The sequence below is a fragment of the Harpegnathos saltator genome, unplaced genomic scaffold (assembly GCF_003227715.2).
Source record: "Harpegnathos saltator strain DR-91 unplaced genomic scaffold, Hsal_v8.6 scaffold844, whole genome shotgun sequence".
NCBI lineage: Eukaryota > Metazoa > Arthropoda > Insecta > Hymenoptera > Formicidae > Harpegnathos > Harpegnathos saltator.
In genome coordinates this window covers 790,731-814,412 of record NW_020230698.1, presented here as the reverse complement: position 1 = coordinate 814,412, position 23,682 = coordinate 790,731, and the positions used below count along the sequence as shown (strand labels likewise).

At 47.0% G+C, this 23,682-nt stretch overlaps 1 protein-coding gene and 1 long non-coding RNA gene across 5 annotated transcripts in view; one reads left to right on the top strand and one right to left on the bottom strand.

Annotated features, from left to right (window-relative positions):
- The window catches only part of Fas2 (neural cell adhesion molecule fasciclin 2), a 101,287-nt gene that overhangs the window by 71,825 nt on the left and 5,780 nt on the right, over nt 1-23,682 (bottom strand). The window lies entirely within an intron of this gene.
- LOC112590512 (uncharacterized) overlaps nt 15,834-23,682 on the top strand; it is a 47,152-nt gene continuing 39,303 nt past the window's right edge. The window contains exon 1 of the long non-coding RNA XR_003114274.1: nt 15,834-16,157. This is a non-coding gene — a long non-coding RNA (uncharacterized LOC112590512). The remainder of the gene's footprint in view (nt 16,158-23,682) is intronic.

Sequence of the window (23,682 nt, the reverse complement as noted above, 5' to 3'; positions counted from 1 at the left end):
CTCTTTCCCCTCTCGCGTCGCATCACCTTTGATTCAGCGAAATTCGAGACGTCTTTCCACGCCACTCCACCATTGTTTCACGTGGGAAGAGATGCGTACAAGAGGGTGAGGGTGGTGGAGGGAATTTATCGAGAAATTTGAAACGCCTCTCCTACGGCGTCCTCTTCCTCGCTTACTCACCCCTCTTCTTCCTCCATCCTGCCCTTATACACATCCCGTTTATCCCTCTCTGGCTGGGCTTGGTAACGGCGGATCCGCTGATATCGAATTTCGGCCGATGTATTTGACGAAACTTTTTTCCAGCTCGACCAGCTCGTAGGGAAAATTCTTTTTTGTTCCTCGCCGATCTCGTAGAAAAGGATCGCTCGCGCGACTCGACGCTCCCCAACATAGCTCGTTCTCAATTCTCTCTCCCGGACTTGCATGGCGCGAAAGACTAGCCTGAACTCGAGCTCCTTGGCCCGCTTTGACATCGCGCGATTAACGTTGATTAGGAAAGTCAAATTGATTTCCTTCTCACGCTGATATTTTACGCAACGCAATCTTATCGTTAAGCGGTTCGTTAAATTATTTTTGCTTGGACTGAAATGAAGATCGGATTGTGCCGCACAATTTACAAACATCAGTCGATCTTAGTCGATCTTTACTCAATTTCGCTTCTCCGTCGCTTCGTCGATCAGCAAAATTAAGGTCTTAGTGTTCGATTCCGACCTTTCTTAATCCCAATTCTTAGGAACACGCTTTTCCACTCGATCGAAATCTCGAAAGAGGACCACGTACTTTAATCGACGCTGGTCCGAAGGAAAAAAAAAACGAAAGAAAATGGAAGACGCGGGAACGAAATCAGGCGAGCATGTTTAGCAGGGATGCGCTAAGGGCGAGGTTATATGATTCCAAGCGGTCGATTCGCATACCACACGGTAAGATGTTGCACCTGGGACTCCCACCGAATTGCGGGCACGTCGCTCCCGATGGAAGCGAAGGCGGTTTCGGGTAGTACTTTAAGTGTCATGGTAGATCGACCGTTTTCGAGATCGCTCCGGGCGGCTGAACAAGCGAGCATTGTCGGAGAGAACGCTACGAGTAAAGCGATTAAACGAGGATCGTATGTCGCGCGGCACACGCGAACACGTGTGCGCCTGTGTACTATATTTCCTAGCCGGCGTATCGCTCGCGGCCGCAAACGTGTAATGCGCGACTCGCGTATTACCGAGTTAGACGGGCGATCGATATTGTTTATTGCCGGGGAAATAATCAGAGTCTGCGGAGTAGAGAACTTGGCGTGATCGTGCCGAAAGAAAATTGCGCGGCAGCTCAGAAATCGTGATCGCGCTGTTGCGGAGAAATCGAGATGTTTAACACACTCACACACACACTCGCATACGCTTCTTTTAATTGTGTATACGAGTCATCGGTATCGAGATTTCAAAGCAATTTCCGTGATACATACGCGTCGAAGAAGTTTTCACTCGGGAATAAAAATAAGAACGACGGGAAGTTACTGCACGTTAATATTGACGGTTTTAGAGATTTACTTTGCCGAGCTTTACTCTCTTGTATCGTCCCTGACATCACTCTCGGGAAAACCTTGAACGTCCGCCAAGCCGGAAGTCCATACGGACTTAGGACAGAATCAAAGCGATTTCAAGCTCGAGCGATCACGTATTGACAAACGCTACATCTACGCGACGCTGTCTGCGACCGTGGATGAAGCCGCTTATAAATGGCGGCAAAAGAAATAGGAGACAGTTGAGTCATATGATTTGTTTCAGTTACTCACTCATTGAGCAGCCCAAGTTAGCCTTACCGGGAAGAAATATGATCGCCTACCTGTAACAGAAAATATTAAAATTTATTACAATATCATCGAATAAAGAGAGACGGAGAAAGAGGGAGTGCAAAATTGTTTCAAATCGATAAAGATAAAAAGTGTAAAAAACGTGTGTTTTTGCCAATCCAGATTTTTTAAAATTATTCATCTCCGGAAATCTCTTAATCTCTTAAATAAAATGCTCGACCCTATTAATATAATAATATATTAATAGACCACGCGTCACATATCGATCGTTCAAGAATCTTGTTTACGTTTAACCGTTGTACCTCTCTCGCGGTAGACCACGCTCTATTACAACGTTTATCGCAAACAGCCTAAGGCTGCGGCGCAGGGTCAACGTTCGTGACACGAGAGAGCCACGAGAAATTTTACGGGGGAAAATACATATGCGGCGAATCGCACGGTATGAAAGAAAATTTCGCGATCGGGGGAAATGGCGGGTTACACGAGACGACACTTCGGGACCACAAGTGGCCGATGTTTCGCGCTGATAGAAAGACGTCGCGGAAGCAAAATGCGGGCGGACCGCTTTCGGGACCAAGGACGGTTATTTTTAACTCGGGATTACTACGGCTGGGAGAAGAATCTGGTTTCCAGTTCCGATATTCCACGGGACGTCGACAAGAGCGGATTCTCGAGAATATCCAAATTGTGCGTACATCTGAACCAAAGATCAATTCTCTCGATCCTCGCGCAGAAACTATTTTTTATTTTTATGAAATTTACAACGTATATGTAGCCGACCAAAGTGAGAGCTTCAATGTTATTCTAAAATTGTGGAACGATCTGTTTCGCGCGCAAAACGTAAACACACGCTGATGCATTTATGCACCACGCTTCAATACAATCTGCCGCTGGGAATTTCCAAGTTTAAAATATCCGCGTCTGGAAATCCGGGCTCGCGTAATCGAGAAACAGCTCGCACCCCTCCTCGTCAGCTATAATAATATCTAATATATAATCTATCTTTGACATAATATGCAATTATATTACGCAACGGTCTTTGCGCGAAGACATAAAAGGGGAAAACTGGGCTCCCTTCCTTCTTCCTTCTCTTTTACGTCACAAACTGTAAGAGATCCCCCCACGCCGCGACCAATATATCCCTTCGTCCTTTACGCGAGAACTGGGTGGTGTCCCGTCAGCGTCTCCGTGACGTGCCGAGCAGGAAGGACGGAAGGAAAGCGAAACGACCGGTCGACCAACCGAAGGACAAGCGAGGTATCAAGCCAGGACCATCGTGTGCTTTCTTCCCGCGACGCGAGGTATTGATCCTGTTTGCGCCGCACGGCTTTAGTATTCGGCGCGCAACTTTCGCGAAAACGTGTCCCGCATCCTCGCGGCGCCCCATAATTGTAGATTCAAAGGATATAATTCGAAAGAGAGACAGACAAGGCCAGAGGGACGAGAGGGTGTGGCGACGGGACGGAAGAGAGACGGAAAGGGCGCCCCGCGATCCCCGGGGATTTGGTGCAGCAAGGGAGGGTGAAAGGGGGTGCTACGTAGGGGGTGGCCCTTGGCCTTCTAACGAAGTGAAAATTGCTCGTAATTTTTTCCCCGCTGAATATCTGATTTAGCCCCGACATTGTTACCTTCGGATAGCATCGTCTAGAAACGACGAGCGTGTTTGTTTTATTAACAAGAGAAAAAAAAAGTAAATTTTGCCGAGGATTTTACTACGCTTATGTCTCTAACTGCTCAACTTTTTTCACCAGCAAGCAAGTTGTGAAAAATGGTGGAATTTCGTAAAACAAGAGCCATCATTTTTCACAACTTTCATTATTTAACTTTTAATGTATTTATAACTTTCGAAGTAGGACGTTGTTTTTCATTTGGATGAAATTAATTGCAGACTCCCGACTCAAGACAATTCGACACTTCTTCCGGAAGAAGTCCGCTCAGAGATTGGTTGAAGAAAATGCAAATGAAAGTACATCGAATCGAGCTATTCTGCATACGCAGGACGACTTTATCTCTAAAATATACGATAAACCTAATCTCGTCGGTCCAATCTTAACTCCTTCGCGTAACTGCTAAGGCGATGCGATCGACAAATATTGCGTTCCGGAAAAGGGAAGATGGACCCCTCGTTATTGAGGGATCATCGCCGAGAAGGCAAGATTCCTTTCGCCCTTTCGCTCGATAAGTTTCCCTAATTCTTAATTCGCGCTCGTCTCCACGAGGCTGCATTGCGGGGCGATCCCTGCCTGACCTTCTCTTTCACGCCGTGTTCACGAAAGTAGGATTATCGAGCTGTAATTAACGTCAGGGCCGCGAGGGCTGCCGAGAACTTATTGGCCGGTGATCCGATAATACGCGCGGTAAACCGTAAAAGTAACGGGTCCTTACGTTCGCGGATCAAATTTCGCTCTCGTTCCGAGTTCACCACGAACCTTCACTTTTCTTTCCCTCCTGAACTTGAAGGAGAGTCTCGGGGGAGAAAGGAAACTTTCTATCGATTGGAATACGACGTAACACAGCTCGATAAAAGAGAGCGAATATAAAATTACGACGAATTTATTAAAAAAAAAAAAAAAAAAATGAACTTTAACGAACGTCGGTGGAAATAAAATAATGCAAACAAATAGAATAAATCGGAAAGATGGAAAACGATGAAGCGGATATCAGTTATTGTTATATTCCGATATATATCCAATTTTGCATTGTTCGTAAAAGCGAACGAAAATGTAGAAAATTATGAAAATGCATATGTAAAAACGATATAAATTGCACAGCTTCGCAGTGTCGCAGTAATCTCCACAGAATGACGCTATAACGAACAGCTGAAGAGTCGTGCTAATTTTCACGCGTAGCACAGTTCGTCGCCGTCAGAATTATACCGGATATGGACAATCGAAAGTTAACTCTCGCAGCAATATATCATCCGTGATTTCCTAATTAAACGCACGAGTATTACGCACACGTGCAACGCGTGTAACACAATCAAACCTTGGAACGACGATATGCGATAAAATATACGCCGTTTAACGTTCTGGATTTGCGTCGGTCGTTATTCCTAACGAACTTGATCCCTATTTGAGAACGATTTCCGCCGCGGTAATTAGTTAACCAAATTCGGAACCGCTTCACGAATCCGTCGAGTAGCCGGCGAGTGATCGCGCTTCCCTCTTCCTCCTTTAAAAGCACGGTTTCATTAAGCGATAGCTCGTGATTGTTTCCGCGAGTAATGAATGAACGAACGGACAAATGAACGTACGTATGTACGAGCGAGCGAACACGGTCGAATGAACGAACGTACGGAACCAGTCCGATACTCTCCTTTTATTTGCAGAAATAAAAGCATCCGGACGCAGACTGGCCGCCGGATAAGGGTTAATCAAGGGGCTCGATCGCGTTTGGGAAAGCGCGGAAGTCGCGTTCACACGGGCGTTCCGGTTGCACAACGTGGACGAAACACGTGCGTCCGTTGTGCACTTGCGTTTTTATGTTGCCTTTAGCGCGATGTGTATTTGAGCCGCGACAGATAAGGCAGAGTCGTTGTTGGCGACGACGACGACGACGACGACGACGACGACGACGGCGATATCTTGGGCTTTGTGCCAGGTTCGGTTGCATCCGTGGAACCCGGACAAAGACGGCGCAAGAACACGTGGGAACGAAATTTATGGCGGGAGAAAAGTCGCGGGATTTTGATAAGCGAAAGGCAGATCCCGGCGCCAGCAGAACTCTCCGAAATCCTTCCTCAGCGTTTCCAACGTGAGAGAAACTTGAGCACCGTTTCGTACGACGTTTCGTACGCCGAAGACGCTTCCGGGAACACCCGGCTACGCGAGTCGCACAATTAAGAAGGAATTAAGAAGCGCATAATTATTAAACACTTATGCCAGACATGTTTCAATCAACCGACATTGGAGTTCTTGTCGTTCTTGCTGAGACAAGGAATCGTGGAATTGTCCAAGCCCGCAACGATCCATCATTACAAGGAAATAAGACTATCGACAAGATTTCTAGGAGGCAATATCACTTAAATGCCTGAAATGCTATAAAAATCACAGCGGCTGATGACGATAACAGATTTCGATCCAATTAGGAGGCGACGCGATGACAAGTGGGCGTCGTGATTGGACGGCTGACTCGATGAGAGAGCCCGTCGAAGGATTTATGACACTCAGGTTATCGAACTTGGTCCTTTGATGGATGGCGCGGGGGCGGAAGGTCGGTATTTTTCATGGTGACTGCTCCCTCGCACTTTTTTCACCGAAAAGTCGACGAAAAGTAATGACGACATTAGTGAAAGTTGAGCGGTAAGTGTCGCGCTTCCTAACACCGCGGAATGAATTTGAGCAGCCTGTCCGAGCGCAACCGATTGGAAGTTTCCTTCAAGAATCCTTGATTGACTTTAGCCGTTCCCCGCGACCGGCAGGACGCGCTTCCTTCCTTGATCTGACTCGTTAATTTTGGCAGGTGGTCCTTCGCGGAAGACTGGGCCGTACTGGGCAAACATTGACTCTATCCGAGGGTAAACACTCTCCCGGACGCGGGCATTCCTCCTTTATAAAGTCGTAAGAAGAGGCGGAAGCGGCGAGGGCAAGGCGAGAGTAAAGCGAACGAGGCGCGAAGAAGGTCGGACGTTCATCGCGTGCGGGCTGCTTTTGCATAGAGTAAATTTTATCTTTTCGTCATCCGGGGTCTGCCGGTTTAAGAGAGAGAGAGAGAGCACAATCTTCCTTTTAAGACCCTAGAACACCGCGCGCCCCACCTCGTCATCACCCACCTTCCGTTCCCCTCCATCTCGAAGAGGAAGTTATTATAATTAGGCAAAGGCACCAAGGCATTTACGTTCCGCGGAAGTAAATTTTTTTCAACGGTCGCAATTACGAGCGTGGAATTAGTCGTGAGGAACGCTCGGGTGTCGTGCAAGGTGGCAAAAAGTGAGCGAGCGAGTGGGAGAGACGGTAGAGATGAAGGTGCTCGTTTTAAGGTCGATGGAGTGAAGAGAGAGAGAGAGAGTGCGAGAGAGAGTGCAAGAGAGAGAGAGAGAGAGAGAGAGAGAGAGAGAGAGAGAGAGAGAGAGAGAGAGAGAGCGAAAGATCGTCCTCTGAGTCGGACGCTCAGGAAAAGAAAAATTTAATTTCGCCATTCGCGGCGAGCTACTTCGGCGCCTCAGGATGGCTGGTGATAATTACATGGTCGCTGGACTTCCTTCTTAGCTTTGGCGATACGAGCCGAGGTTCGAAAGAAAAAAAAGTCGATAAATGGTGTCGTCGCCGATCGCGAGAATTGCTCGCTGGGAAAATGCGTCTAAGGGCGCACGCCTCGCGTAAAAAGAAGACGTTACAAGAGCAGAGAAACTTAAGTATCTACCGAAAAACGAAATTACCCCGTCGCTTGAAAGTAGGAGTCGTAAGAAGTTAAATTGATAGAATTAGTTTCGGTGTCGGGTATAGGAAATATACGCTCGGGACGAAACTCGATGCGCGCTCGCCACTAGAGAGATCGTGAAATTCTCAGTGCTAAATATGATCGCTTAATTATCACATTCTCACAAATTGGACGTAAACGAACGTATACGCGAGAAACGGAAGGTGAAATATTAGTTGTTTGAAAGTACTTGAAAATTTGAAGATATTGACACGTGTGGCGAAATGAATCGAGATGTGCTGCTTTTGAAGGTGCTTGCTTCAAGCAGCAAACGGCTCACTTTAAGCGCGAACATTTCAGAAGCAGAGTTAAACGAAACGACTCGGTATAAACGATAGTCGTGCGCGCGTGCGAACGTGCGCTCGATTAAATCTACATATTCATTTCCATATCGCGATGGTCGATTACGAGAAAGTGCTTGGACGAAAATTTCCAAGACAAGCACGGAAAGGCAGAGCGAGCCAGTTGAAACTTTAATTTGTCCAGTCAGCCACTCGGAAACCGCGCCATGCTCATTCGCAAACACACACACACACATACACACATACACACACACACACACACACACACACGCGAAACGCGCAGCCCACCGCGAACGACGGAGAATCGGGAACAGAAGAAGCTATAGGCGTAGTTATATGCCGCAGGTCGACGCGACGAAGGGGCTGAGAAGGGCACCGGAATCGCGAGATTTCCTGCTGCCGCTCGTGTTACACGCGCTTTGTCTGGCTTTAAATCCAAGTAGTTAGTGTCATGTTATGGCAAGCCGGCCGCGGCACCACACCGCGGTCCGATTGTACCGTTTGTGCATTCTAAGTGCACGCACCGCGTCGCAGCTGTGCTTCTCGCTTTCCACTTCTCGCCGAAACGGGCTAGCCGCGATATATATATGCGCAGTTTCCGACTAACGTTGCCTCATGAATATTATCGCGCGAATAATTAGGAGTCGCGCGCTCTCAAAGGTGCCGTTGCAGATTCGGAATTTTCAATTCCGCGAAATTAACACTCGGCGTATCAACAACTGGCCGTTGAGCTTGGTGATGTGTACAATCTCGCCGACAATAGCCGACAATCAAGTTCAGTTAGCGTAATCTTGCATCTTCAAAGTACAGCCGGCGTTTTTCCCGTAATATCCTTCTGATGGCGCGCGATATCGACCGCTACTTTCTTGCCTCTAATTAATTCACACGCAACTATCATTAGAGAGAGAGAGAGAGAGAGAGAGAGAGAGAGAGAGAGAGAGTATCAGCGCGGGGATACTTTGCAGAAAAGACGAGTTTTCGCTCCGGCCGAGAGCCACCCGCGGGAAAAACCCGCGTCCGGCTCGCCTTGAAACCGCGCTATCTACTGAATAATACCCACGATCCATTATAGCGACCGTCATTAATCGCACGACAAAATTGCGCCTGGCTGCTCTTCGGGGATTTCGATGGGCCGACCCCTGACTCGGCTCGATTTGCACACGGTAATGCGCGATACGCGCGCGCCTGCTTTCGACTTCGATGCTCGCAAGTACAATTACACCCCTATAAATCACGCAGTCACGACGGGAATGAGGGTGATCGATAGTGTTTTTAATTGCGATACATTTCCGCTGCGGTAATACCGCGTAGGATCGCGTTACCGGCTAACCGTCAAGAACGCCATGACAGAGCCATGATAAGCCTATCAAGAAAGGTGCAACAGAGAGCTGTGACAAAGTCGCACGATACACGGCCACGATAAAGTCACGATAAATTCGCTGTAGGGTCGTGAACAAACATGGCGTATGTAGAAAAGATCAAATTTACTTTGGTGACTGACTTTGATAAATCGCGTCTCACTGGCTTTTTTACGTTATTACATCAGTTATGTTGTATCGCGAAACACGAAAAAAGGACTTTTCGAGTTTCAAGCGCTCTCCGATATCGGATAATCTCTGCACAAAAATATATCCCAAAACTGGACCGGGACGTAGCGATAAAAGCGTCGGTAAAAATTCACGAGAGAGAAATGTCGAAATCCTCGGCTGAAATTTGTACCACGCGACGGATAAAGATCGCGGTGAATGCAATCGCAACGGAATTAACGATCCCAATTTGATCATCGTAGCTACAGTCGACCCGAGTTCGAATTTCATTACACCGGGTCCGAAAGTAGTAGCTGCCGTGACTTACGTGGAAGCCGCTTTCCGCGTCCGCTGATGTCCGATAATGTATTCCCGATCGACCCATGAAATTCATGATTCGCACGTGGCGCAAAATACGGAGGTCATTTTCTCGGGACTTTGTAATCCGATTCCCGGGCACATTCGGGAGCAACTGTTAAATACGAGCGCATTTGTGGTCGTACTCACGCGTGTCTTCGTTAACGGCCTGTTTGGATGGACAAAACCGGGGCCGAGTTTCGAGAGCGCGTCGTTATGTTTTATAGTCCAAACTGAATAATTCCGCGGGAGCAACCGAGGAGCGCCGAAATAATTCAACGGCCATGAAACGGCGGGTCAAATTTTCATTTAATGTCGCTGCGCACTTTCGAACGTGCGTCCCTATAATTACACCTGCGTAACGTGTATCCAGCGCGCAGAATGCGTCGCGCGGGGCGCAACGAAACGAGAGCGCGTAAATTATGCGATATGAAAAATGCTTTATTTAGCCCGATGTGCCGACCACGCGCCGCGCCGACGCGGACGATTGTACCGGGTGGTCATTAATAATTCATAGCGCACGCAAGTTCCGTAAATATCAGCGACGCGTTGTCTCGCCCGCAGACGCGGCTCGCAATCTAAAAGTGGAAAACGGAGGAACGGCTGGCGCGCGGCGGCGCGGCGGCGCGACGGCGTTCCCCTCGCGTCACGACGCGAAGAATACGCGTTTTCACGGCTTCGCGAGGAAAAAGCAAGGCGAGGAAAACTGCGGGAAGGAAGGAGGAGGAAGCCCCGTCTCTCATCCAGCCGCGGCTTTTTACAGCGTATGCGTGCGCGCGGTTAGTAGTCGTACGCGGCGCGTACAGGCCGAGCGAGCAAGCCGCTCGTTCCGAGTTACGCAACTCGCATGTTAAATACATGCGGCCACGATGGCGTATCGCGTCCCGTCATCTCGTGCAATGTTGAACGCGTTAGACTTCCTACCCTCATGAAAGCCGGCCCGCTAATGTGCCGCGAAGAAATCATTACGCAGATTGCGCGCGAGAAGCGGACGGAAGAAGCGGGGGGCATCGCACTCGTTGAAATTTCAAGTGAACGATTTAGCAGTTGTAACATTACGACGGATCATTTGATCCGTCAGCCTCGCGGGAGAAGAAGAGTGAAAGAGCGAAGAGAGAATCTTCTGGAGATCCCTCCAATTTTATCTGTTAAATTGTATTATCGGATATTCCACCGTCGCTGCGGCTGTGTCGAATTCGCGAGCCCGAGCCCGAGCCCGAGCTAAAATCCCGTCGTTCGATCTCGATTAATTTAATTCAGGAGCGAGGCGCCGCTTTCGCGCTCGAGTAATACGCAAATGCCGAAGACCCTTAAAAACATTCAAATCGTTATTCGCTTTCGTCGTCGCCAGCTGCAATCGCGGCTTTGCATAATCGAACGCCTTTTCCGCGCGAGGAGAACGCTCTCTTCGAGCGGTGGGTAAACGATCCCACCGAGAGGAAGAAGGCACCGCCACAGCGCGAAATTATCCGATAGTGTGTTTTTCCGCGCATCGAAGACCTACAAGGCACGGTAAGAACCCCTTTGCGAAGAGAGGACTGAAAGCTCACGCGAGAGAAGCCCCGCAAATTAATCGACGAAGCGAGACGAGTCTGGACGAGCGCGTGAGAGGAGCGAGGAGAGGAGAGGAGAGGAGAGGAGAGGAGACGGCACATCGTGAAACAACCCTTCAATCTAAATTCAATTATTTGCCCATCCCCTTCGGTGGATGCTCTGGGTATCGGTACTCGAAAATCCGACCTAAGTATTCCGGGCGCGAGCGCAGACTCGTCGAGAGACGAATTTCGCCGGCGCGGGCGGAGAAGCTCCGCTATGAAACTCGCAGCCAGCGCGCGCGCCGGCATTACGCGGCCGACTCACGTGGTGGAGAAGCTTAAAGTCGACTGGCGCAGACTTTAAACCACCTGCTGACTCCGGGCGCCAGTTCATCCACCCGCGCGGCACGACGGCATTCGTTAATGAATTATTTGCGCGAAGGTATAACCGGCGCGCCGGCAAACAACTTAATTGGCGCAGCCTCGTATTTCACGTGCGTCATATGCGTGCTCTCGCGGAATTATTGCCGGCGGCGATGTATACGTGCGCATGCGTACAGTGCATGCGTCTCTGTGTATACAGACGTCTGACAACTCGTTTTCTTACCATCCTGGATTTATTACGCTTCGACTATTTCCACTTTTGGATCGTGCAAATATTTGTCTCGCTCTCGTGGATATCGGAGTATTTGATTCCGCTAGAATTTTCTATGCTTCCAATCATCATTTCAGCGTCGACCGTTTGTTTGTTCTAACATTGTGCGTATTGTTTCTCGCGAGCGTAATAATAATTATTATAAATAATATAATAATAATGACGCGAGTTCGCTCTCATCGTGTTTCTCTCTCGTCAAAATTGGACGAATTTGCAGTCAACAAGCCTGCAATAAATCGCGGTCTATCGTTCCTCTTTTGTCGCTGCTGGCGCGTCTACTTTATTTCCCGTGCGTCCAAGTACCAATGAGGGACCCTTATCGAGCCTTTTTCTGCGAGGTGGGAATTCAGTGCGCATTTCGATGCTGGCCGTGTGACCTACGATTGCGCAACTTACACCCCAGCGCGTCCCTCCGCGAAAGGGAAAACCTTCGCTATTCCTTTCACGCGCTCCTAAAACTTCGCCTTCGTACAAATGACTCTCGTTAGGCTTTCACAAACTTTCCGGTTTTGCGCGACCCAGCCGTGGAAGACATGTGCTCCTCTACTCGCCGGCTCGCGAAGGCATAAATATACATGGATATGGTAAACAGAAGCATGTGCTGCGCTAATCTGTGCACCGGCGACATGCAACGACGTTCGCGCTCTCGTGTCGCTCTACTTTTCGAAAACTCACTGGATCGAGCTAAGCTGTCTCGCTCGCGCTCGCGCGCGCGCGCGCGCGCCTGCGAAACTGCGAAGAAGACAGGAGTTGTTGAAAAGTTCAAAGCGGCCGCGCGATTTACCGTAGCTTAAGCGCGACCGCGGCAGGAAACGAGTCAACTTCACAGCGCAAGGATAAATGCGCGAGATCGAGGGGGAGCCGCGCAAGGTAACGCTGATATTTCATCCACGCGTGCACGGCAGGTTTCATGAAGGAAAAACGGCGAACTACGGCCGTCTTCCTCCCGTGCGATAGGATCATAAAGTCGATTTAACGCGAGCTACAAGCGCCAGCGTGTAACTCGATTTATAATATAGGCAAGTGTTGACGCGCGGTTAAGCGCGAGAGCATAGGAAACTGTCCCCCCGATCACCGCGATGATGATATGGCTCGCTTGAAAGCGAGAGCGACTTTCGCGTTACAAAAAAGGATAATTGGCTTGGCCTCGCGAGGGCCCGATGCGCCAAGCCGAGGGGAAAGCCGAGGGGAAAGAAGCGGCTGGAGGGAAAGGAGAACGGCGCACATGAACGCTTGCTTGAGTGCGTTTCTCTGTCAAGTTCGTCGGCGACACATCCACGACAATCGCGTTCCCGCGGGATTGCTTGAAATTCCACGAGGACGACAGCGGTAATCCATCAAAATCAACCCTTAACGTCCTATGTGTGGCCCTCGTTCTCCAATCTCGTTGCGGAAGACGCGACGGGATGACGCGCGAGTCCAGAATTAAGCTCTATTCAGAAGAAACGACCCAGCGACGCTGAATTACGGTCCATTCAAACGAAATGACTCTGCCGGCTTACTCGGTCGCCGCACTCCGCGGTTATTAATTACAATAAGCCGACCTCGTCATCCGCCGGGTGCAGCGAGAGGGTTTCAACGCGGAAACTCACCCCCGCCTACTCGCGCTCGTCATCACAAACGTTCACTCTTACCCAAGGCAAATGTTTGCCCTCGAGATCAAATAGATAGTCGTTCTTCCCTCACTATCGCCGACGGTCCAAAACGCGGAGCCGAGACAACGGTAACGGTAACATAACGACATTGATTTCTCGTCCACGCGAGTGCCGTGCCGCCGTATTAAATGACCACCGCGGATTACGCGATAATTTGGCACAAAGACATTCATGGGGGTTATATGGGATAAACAAACGTCTCGCAAACCTATCACTCTCTCAATTATTCGAAATCTATTATTGTTTGAAAGGGAGGGACGCGCGATCGTCGGTGGTTTTGTTTTCTGACTGTGTGAAAATTCTATGAAGAGTCGTTAATTTATGATGGGTTAGTGACGAAACGTTATCAACGGTGTCGCTAAGAGAGGATGCGAAGAATCGCGCGAAAATTGCATCGTGATGTACATACGAACGCGTGACATTGTACTTCAGATAGAATTAAAATCTCTCTCATCGCGGCGGGATATGCAATTACCGCGATAAGCAGTGAAAAATAACGTAGGGCGAAATTAATGTGCCACGCGCGGTGCTCGCGATAGACCGGATGACGCTATTGTTCAGTAATTCCTTTTAATTTTCAGCAGCGGAGTATCCCTGGGCTTGTTGACGCGCATTAATCCGCTAGAAACACCGACTGCGAAAATAATAAATTGTTACGTAGCGAATCGTCAGTATTTGCGAGAATTAGCGCTAGCGTTAGTTTCGTTTAGCTGAATATCAACAAGAAGGAGATATTTCGCGTTCTGAATTTAAATCAGGCATGTTTCTCAGTTTTTCAGAAGCTATTCAATTCTTATATCGACATTCTTAATCGACATAATTGATATTAAATATTATGTATTTACACATGATCGTTTATACACAGTCAATTAATCTTCTATGAACTTTATTTTTTAAAGCGATTAAACCGATGTGGCATGAATTGCGAACAGCAAAATTTGTTAATGTATTCTTGACCATACAGACCGGACAGAACGTTGAAAATTTAATCGCAACGATAATAAATATAATTTCTCCCAAAAAAGACTGCGCAACAGACGTCGCGAAAGAATTGGAACGTTCGAACTGACCCAGAAATGTGCAGCGAAGCAGGAAATACGTTGGTTAAAAAAAGAAAAAAAGATGCGATTTACGTAAGTCGTAAAAGAAAAATATTGTCGGAACGCGGACGAAAATTTATACGATAGTCGAACAATAAAACAGCTACTGCAACGTAAAGTACAACTCGAATACTGCGGGGTTATATTTCAGAAAAACGCATCCTCCAATAACGTGGCGCGCCGGACACGTCGGTCTTAACTAAAAATACGGTAAATGCGTTTTGTATCGGAGCGATATCGCCGCGCTGGCGATACCGCTCGATTGCCGATCGATCGCTGCCATCGGCATTTCGGGCGCGCGCTCGCAATTTTCGGCAAGTCGAGCCGGCCGATCGAAGATAATCAGAACGAATCGCCGGAATCGTACGATCGTTGGTGTACGAACACGATTAATCATTCGCGCACGCGATGCAACCCGCTTTCACGAGACCGTAATGCAACACGCTGCGCTTTCGATAATTGCGATATTCGTTCGAGCGGCGCGACGTGCTAATTTATTAATCGCATCGATCGGGAGCATGGACGCGACGCGTACACGCGTAATCAGCGTTGTTTAAGGATACAATATTAAAGCAGATACAGCGGGCGCAATTAGCCACAGCGAGGGAAAATATTCACTCGGAGATGGATGCATTCGCGGTTTATTGAATACAGTTATAGAAATGGAAATCTATGAATACGTTACGAGGAGAACGCGCGGGCCACTAATCCTACCGGCAGCAGCGCAGCGAAATATTTAATATATAACCGAATGATACATTCGATACTCGTCATGTTATGTGCGGGCGCGTTAAGGAGCGCCAGCGCGATTATGAATTGAAAGGTGATAATCCGAAACGTAATAATCACTGGCGATTTCAAGAGAGACTCGTGCGAGATATCACGTGGGTGGTCTGGCCTCTCGCGATTCAGGCGCTCGCGCTTCGATGCTCATCGCGAATCGATGGGCCGGTTTATCGTGCTCGGAAAACACGTGCATTTGTTAGGACGGACAGGTGCGTAAGTGCATACAAGGTGCGCGAGACGTGCCGGACGCCGAACGTCATGCCCGATTCCGCGATCGATTCGCGCGCGAAAACCCCTGTTTTATGCAAATCTCGCCACGCTCGTTGCGAGCAATAAATTATTCGCTCGACCGAGTCCGTTTATGGGCGGCATAGAGAGGCCCCGTATATACGAGAGGGCCGTCGTCGTCGTTCCCCTTTTTATTCTCCCTCCATTCTCTCTCTCTCTCTCTCTCTCTCTCTCTCTCTCTCTCTCTCTCTCTCTCTCTCTCTCTCTCCATCTCTGCTGATACTATTTGTCGCTCCCAGCGACGTAAATACGGCCAAATATTTGCCACTAATAAAGCCCACGGCGGCAGATAAATATTTATCAGACGTCACGGATCCTCCGACAAAACACTGTTCGATACACTCTGGTTCGAACATCTGTTTTTCAAGAAGAACAAATAAAGAGAGATAATAAAAAAGAGAGAGAACAATTAAAAAGAGACACTTGTATTTTGCAGCAGAGGGATCGTCGCGGACGCGCGTTAACTTAAACGGAATACGAGCGACAGTGTTTCTCTGTGTCTCTTTGCGTATTCGGTGCATGCGACGCGTGCGTAACGTTTAACCGCGATCGTCGGGAGCTACGCGGCGCAGAATTGTTGCGGATCGATTTTATGCTCCTCGGAGCACGGAGAAAAATGAAACGTTAATTGCGCCGCGTTGCTACGTCACACACGATGCGGAGGCGGAGAGTTATTAATGCGGGATTGCAACGAGCAGCGCTGACGGATACGCGAGTCGCGGGAGTGTCCTGCACGTGTGAGTAATCAGCGAGATTCAAGGTTGATTAATCGTCCAGTATCTGCATTCGGCGAGACACTTTCCCAATAATTGCTCTTAATAACGACAGAGCTCTGTTAAAGGTTTAACGAGTGCCACCACGTAAAGATGTTTCAAACTGCGACATTGTCGGACATTCAGATACAAAGGACGCTGATAATCGAATGTATAAACCCGTGAGCGTGAACGACAATGTGCAGAAAAGAGAAATAGAAAAAGACAAGAAAAGAGAGAGAGAGAGAGAGAGAGAGAGAGAGAGAGATGAGGAGAGGAAGAGAATTTAAAGTTAAATGAGACGATTACGAGCCTGCTCGTGTCATTTATTTAACGCGCCGTTAAATTGAAACACGACGCCTACATCTTGTCGCGGACATTCGCTTTATAAATTACACGCTTCTTATATGTACGGCTTCCTATCTTCGTGCCTTCAGTGTCATATCGTTAGAAACGCATATGTATGGATTATCTCTCACAATAGCACGATTAGAGTGTCACGAAGACATTTAATGTAACTTTTTCAGTTATATACTGAGAAAAAATTGTATTAAAATTAAACAAATATCTGTTCAAATACGACTGTGAGTACATTTATTCAAATCAAGCGACTAATTTCTAAAATTAAATACAGAGATTCTCTGAATGTAAACTTTTTTCTTGAATTTTAGAAAATAATTGCTTCATTTAAATAAACGTATTCACAGTCGTATTCGAACAAATATTTGTTTAATTTTAATATAATTTTTTTTTCAGTGTATTAACTAATTCTTAAGTAAATCCTTTTTTAAGCCTCTCGTTTACAATGCGCGGTTTAAGTAATGATTTACGGTATTAAGATGTAATAGACGTATCTTGGGATTTTTCTCCACTCTACTTTCAGTACTTTCAGTTTGACGGAATCTGCAGGGTCAGTCATTGAATTAAAATTCTGTGCTTCGAGTTATCTATTATCGTAACATATTCGCAAAATTCGAAAATTTCAGTAACATTTTAATAACATTCAACGTGGTTGTGCTTCGCGAAGCATCGCGATGGGAAAGGTTCTCACGGCGAGTTGATCTGACGAGCGGTCGTCTGCTCGAAATTGTGACACCGCCATCAAACGAGACGACCAGATCCGGTGCACGAGAGATGAATCCACCTGACGGAGTCAGGTGACGCGCAAGTCGGCATAACCCGCGACGCCCGTATATTTCACGCGACAACAAGCGGGTTTAACGACCGACGGGGAACGTCGGCCAGAAATCCGATCGTCCCAGCCCACCGTCACTGTCGCCGTCATCATCGTCATCGACTCCGTCGTAGTCGACGTCGTTATCGCCGCCACCGGCGATTCTCCTTAACCCGCTAGTCCAATTCCCACGGATCGTTATCCTGTGATGCCAGGCCCGAGGCTCGTTCTAATCCAGTTCACGCGAAAACGAACCTAACGGAAGCGCGGCCGAGCAGCTATAGGGAGTCACGGCCAACCTATCGCTTTAATGACGGACCCTAACTACCATTAGGCTCGGATAGCAAGGTGGATATAGCTGGGAACAAAGACGAGGAGAGAACTACTCTCTCTCTCTCTTTCTCTCTCTTTCTCTCTCTCTCTCTCTCTCTCTCTCTCTCTCTCTCTCTCTCTCTCTCTCTCTCTCTCTCTCTCTCTCTCTCTCCCCCTCGTCTCGCGATTCTTCGTCATCGCGTCGTTCTTTAGAAAGGAGGAAGGAAAGAAAGGGAGAATAGCCAGGAAGCTGCAACGACGCGACCGGCTCTTCGCAAAAAAGATGCGCAACGATCATAGCGGTAAATCTCGATTTCCGTAAAGTAACTGTAAATTCGATGGCGATTCGAGACTTCTACTCGAGCGTGTCAACGTGCTCGACGTATTTTTACGGTTTTGAAAAATTAATTAGAGTCCGGAGTTGTGAGCGCCGGAGTTGGGTCGAGTACAACTCAGAAATTATCCGCTATCAAAACACTTAGACGTCAATCTCTATTACTGTTTGAGTATATATCAGAAAATATAATTGACGATAACGTTATACGGTGATGTGTTATCAAGTCGATTGTCAGTCATCATTTTTAAGAGACAGAAAACATTCGTGATATTTTCAGCTACGTATTTATGAGCAGATTTCTTCAAAACGATTTCTCTCGAGTAAAATCGAGAGACAATTTACTCGACGAAAATCTACGCGCTACCTTTCCATTTAGTAATGTCCGCTAATTTCTACTAATAGTCCGAGTTCTCGTACACGCGAATTCGCGCGGTGATTTATGGGTATGGCTGATGCAAACGGCTTCGTCGAAGTTTATAGATTAATCGTACCTTCTGCCGGCGGGAGCTCTAACGAATTACAAACGTCCGACTATGTGGAATTTTCAAAAACATTATTTCCACATAATTTTCCTTTCTCTTTCGTGCGCGCGTTTCATCACCGGTTGATAATTCGCGGGACACCCGGTGTAACGGTAGTTAGACACACAATGCTATCTCACGGGGGAAGCTTGAGGTGGCCCGCTGAGAAGCTGAAGAGGGGTCTCCTCTTTTATTCGTGCAGGTGCACGAGGCACAGGTTGCAGCCAGAACCGCAGAGAACAGGTTTTCGTAAAAACTGCCAAGGCACGGGGGGGGGGAGAGGTCCGCTTCCTTTTTATACTCCCCCTCTCCTTTCGCACTATAGTCAGCCCTCGCGCATCCGAGGAAATACCTCGCGTGCAGAGCGGTATTCCTTTCGCCTTTTCCTTTCCGCGTATTTCTGATCGGATACCGCGCACGCGTCATACGGTGGAGCAGAGCTTCGCCGTAAAGGCTGCTGCTCGCCAGATTACTCGCATTTTCTTTCATCCATTCGGCTCTTCGACCAATTGACTTTTCTTTATTAACGACGTCGGGAGCTACTGATAAATCTCAGGCTCCGAGCGATTGAAACTCGAGGAATTTTTTGCAAATTAATTCGGAGATGCGGAAACAAGCATCAGTGTATACAAGTTTCTTCCTTAATGAACTCCGGGCAAATTTCAATGGGATTTCCACTCAATTGGAAGTAATAACTCGGATATAATTACAAATAATAATGCTAGTTAGGAAACGCTACTTTTTCTTCTGTTTGCCGCTTTTCACAGTCTTGAAGGAAAAGCTGATTACGCAATTTATAATGCAATGTACGAGGAAATTTTATGAGAGAATTCTAGATAATTCAGAGAAGACTGCGAATTATTGAAATCATTTGGGTTGAATCGCAACAATTTGGAGTTTTGGAATCTCGTCGGTTCAACTATTAGAGTGGATTACATTTTATAATTGAGAAACATGTTTAATAAACCGATTACACGGGTTCAGCAATATTTTGCGTACATATACAATAAAGCATACAGTATACAATATAACGTTTATTTCCGCACACAGTGGTCACGGCGCTTTATGGCGAGCTTCCGTCGCTTTGAAGAGCTTTTTCGAATCGGAATGAGCCTACCGGTCGCGGACACCAGTGTGTTCCAAACATGAGCAGGAGCAAGGATGATTATTAGTCTCGGAATCCCCGGGGTAGTTTGGAAACGCCACAAATGCCGGAACTGCTAATTCCGATTGCAACCCCCAGCCTACCTCGAAATCCTCCGTGAGATATAATTCCAGTATAATTGTCGGAAGTTCTGACTAACGCGGTAAGTCGAGAGCTCGGACGAGGAATACGTTTCCGCGGATGCTCGTAACTTTGCGACACGAGCGTTCTTCTTCTCGAGAAGCCTGAGACGGTTGTGAAACATCAATGAAACCGTTAGTTGTATGCAAAGATAGAAATTCGTCGTACATGCATCGAGATACAAGTTATCGATACAAAGTCCCCGGGATAATGGGAAGAGTGAAAAAGTACGTAATAATCGTATGCGTTATTTGACGGTAACGAAATTTGCCACCCAAAAGAAAATTCGCTTGTGCACGTCACAGCTAACGCTCGCCGGGCAAAGAAGCCGGTTAATAAAAGCGCACGGTACAAATCGAATTACGAGACGCCGCTAATTCGTGGGACGTTCGCTCGAGGAGAGCTCTCTTTTTCGCGTTCAACGAAGCTCGCTCGTTTTCTTTTAATAAGCGCACGCTCGAGCGGGCCACCATCTGGGCCAGGATACTTTAATTAAACTCCATTTTCACGATAATGGTTTTCCACCTTTTTCCCTCTTTTTCAAAAACGACGCGACCGAGACTTTTATAATTCTGCAAACGGGAATAGTCGCGACGGGATGCGGCAGGACACGACACGACGTGGCGTGGCGCGACGCGACGCGACGCGACGCCTCGCGGCGCTGTAATTTGTCCCCTTTTATGAACGGCCGATCGTAAAAGTAACCCGGCGGCGGACTGCTCGCTGAATTATTCCACCGAAAACGACGTCCATACGCGCCATTTTACGACAATGTAAAAACGAAAGTTCGCCTACGGCTGGCTAAAATTTTAATCGCGCACCCGCCGTCGTAAAACTTACGCTTGACATCGGTATCGACAGACATTAATCTCGATACCGATTCAATAACGTTTGCCGAATACACACGAGATATCGAACGTAAAATCGAACAGCACACCGATCGGTAGTAGTTTATCTTAAATCGCGATACCTTCACTAATCTTTCGGTCTCTATTTCAATGGAGACACATAAAATATTATCACCAACAAACTATCACTAACCGCTGCAACACTATTATTATACGAACAAATACTTATGCAAGTGCACGACGTTTTATAGGAATTGTTCGTCAAACTGAAACACGGTACTTTTGTAATAACAAATCTGATATAGGATAGATAAAGTCTATTTATTTCAGCATGTGTTAGGACTGCGGTCGCGCGGCCCGCATTCCAGCTTTGAACGCATCGCCATACAATTATATCGACATTGCTCGCTCTAGCCAATCAGTGCAACCGATATCATTGTCGTCGGCATAAGGGTATATTTGTCTTTTTCGAGAGACGAACGCGCGTACATAGCCTGAACCACGGTAGCTGTTATTTCAGCAAGTTAGCGTCCCTGCGACAAGATGCAAGTGGGCGTATGCTTAATTCACGTCGGGTATTTAGCTAGTTAATCCTCGTGACGTCACCAAATCCTTTGACTCGTTCAGAAGTCTCGCGTCTCGAATACGCGACGTAACAGAACGTTTCATTCATCTCGACGTGCTATAGAAACTCGAGCGAGGAGCATCGCGGGATTCTTATTCATGCGCCCTCCTCGTGCATGCGCACCTATTCAGTTTCTATCGCGAGCATATATGGCGACGACCGCAGATTCACTAACGAATTGACCATTAAAGCCCATTTGCACGGCGGCGAATTATCCGATGTGAGCAGAAGTCCCGTCGTTAGACTCGAGTCGTATACAGCGTTAGGCAATATTAAAAACAACACTGCTGCATTTCGCCCCACTCGAAACGCGTTCCCTTGTGTCTGAGTTTCGAGGGAATTTCTCTCGTTCGTGATGAACGTAGTTTATTGCCGACTCTGCATCATCCTGCCACGCGTTGCGTAACAATCTCCTAATTGTTTAGTCATCGGAATAAATCGACGTGCGCGCGTGCGCGTGCGTTTCGTAATAACAGACAATACGCGTTGCGGCACATACAGATGCGCGTCAGTTATAAGTAAAATATTACGTGAGATTTTCTGTTCTTTATAAGTTCGAGGCTAAATCGTATTGGACGTTACTGACACCGAACTTGCACTTGCTGTAAGAAGGAACCAGCAACACACGAGTCAGCGCGCAGGAAGACTGCAGCGTGCGCGATCTGAATATAAGGCGAGCGCGATGCGCGAGATGTATGTAAGAGGAGAGAAAAAGAGAATGTACTAAGAGATATCACGTCTCACATAGCGAGATAAATTTCTACGATCGTGAGAGCAATAGATCGTGATGGGCGAACACTTCGAACGCTGCAGAAATAGGATGAAAGTATCATTGCGATAAAGTGAAGCACATGTTAGCCGATAATCTTCGAATCTATATAGACTGTGCACTCAATATCTACTATCTCGTGTAATCTGTGTTATATTCCTATTTGTGTGTATATATTAATATTACTTATATATTATTTATATGTAGCTACGCTACACATAAATATTTACTAGAATACTAGAATCCACTAGAAAAATAAGATAATCTGTGATTATCATTCTTGGAACGACAGAAATATAAAGTCTGAGAGTTAAGCTCAGACTTTTGATAATCTATAACGTCTCGTTGCGATATAATGCTTCCGATAAGATACCGTAACGGATTTCTGTACTGAACAAAGAGTGCTTTCGACAGAGAGTTCTACAAGCGAGTTCTACACACGAGTTTGCTACGCAGACCAGGTGGGTGCTATTTTCTTATCTTGTCGTGTAAACGTGTATTTGTCCGAGCCGTACCGGTCGTGCAATCGATATCGCAGATGTACGTCGTTATCTTAAAAAGAGGAGTAAAAGAGGAGAAGAGCATTCTGCCCCGTAGACGGTGGGGATAAAGTAAACATTTACACTGAAAACACGTATTTCAATTACGCGCGATTCCATTACGGGGGGCTGACGTCTTCATCGCACTTTTTCGCGAGAGAGGGGATCGTATTTTTTACGAGATTGCTTTGTGACTAGTCACTTGATGTCAGTTGAGACTGGATGTTGTGTTATAAGTTACCAGCATCACAAAAGGTGTTCCACGTATTAAATTACTTATTAATACATGACGCGACAGTTTTTCAACATTTTTGGGAAACTTATACTCTCGCTATGCATTATAAATATTCATTTTCTCATTTAGGATTAATGTTCGATATTTTTACAATTTTCTATAATTACCGTATAAACTTTAATTACGATCGCGGGAGCAACGACTTGCGTGACGTGTATTTAGAATATCGCGAGTGGGAGCAGCGTACATGCAAAATACGGTGCAATTATGAAACGATATTGTGTAAAAATTCAAGCAGTCTAAGCGGGTTTTTACCGATAGCAAAAAGTGATACGAAAAACCACATAGTCGGAGGGTGATTTTACGATGCGTTAAGCGCGTGTGAGTACAATTGCAACGGCAACTGTGGCGCCTACGTGTTCGCACGTTCGTGTGTGTGTGTGTATGCGCGCCCGCCCGATCTTTTATTATCCTGAAAAACGCCCACGCTCCGCGAGTTTTACTACCTCATTAAGCCTTGCGTCACTTATTACGATCCGCCAAGGATAACCGCTGCTCTCGATCCGCGGGATAATTCATGAGAGTTCGAGAACAATTTAACGGCGCATTCGCGCCGCTCCTACGGAACAACGAATCTTTCCCTGCGGCTAAATCGTCGATTTTTCCAGATTTCCCCAATCTAACAAACTACACAAAGTTTTAAAATACGGCATTACGAAACTTCGCGATCGCGGTCATGATGGGAAACATTGGGAATTAAATATCAGAAATTAAATTTTACACGAACGCTTGAAATTGAAGGAACAATTTCGTTCCAAATTCTAATTTGATAATTCTTAAATTCCATAAAGGAACACAACAGCTC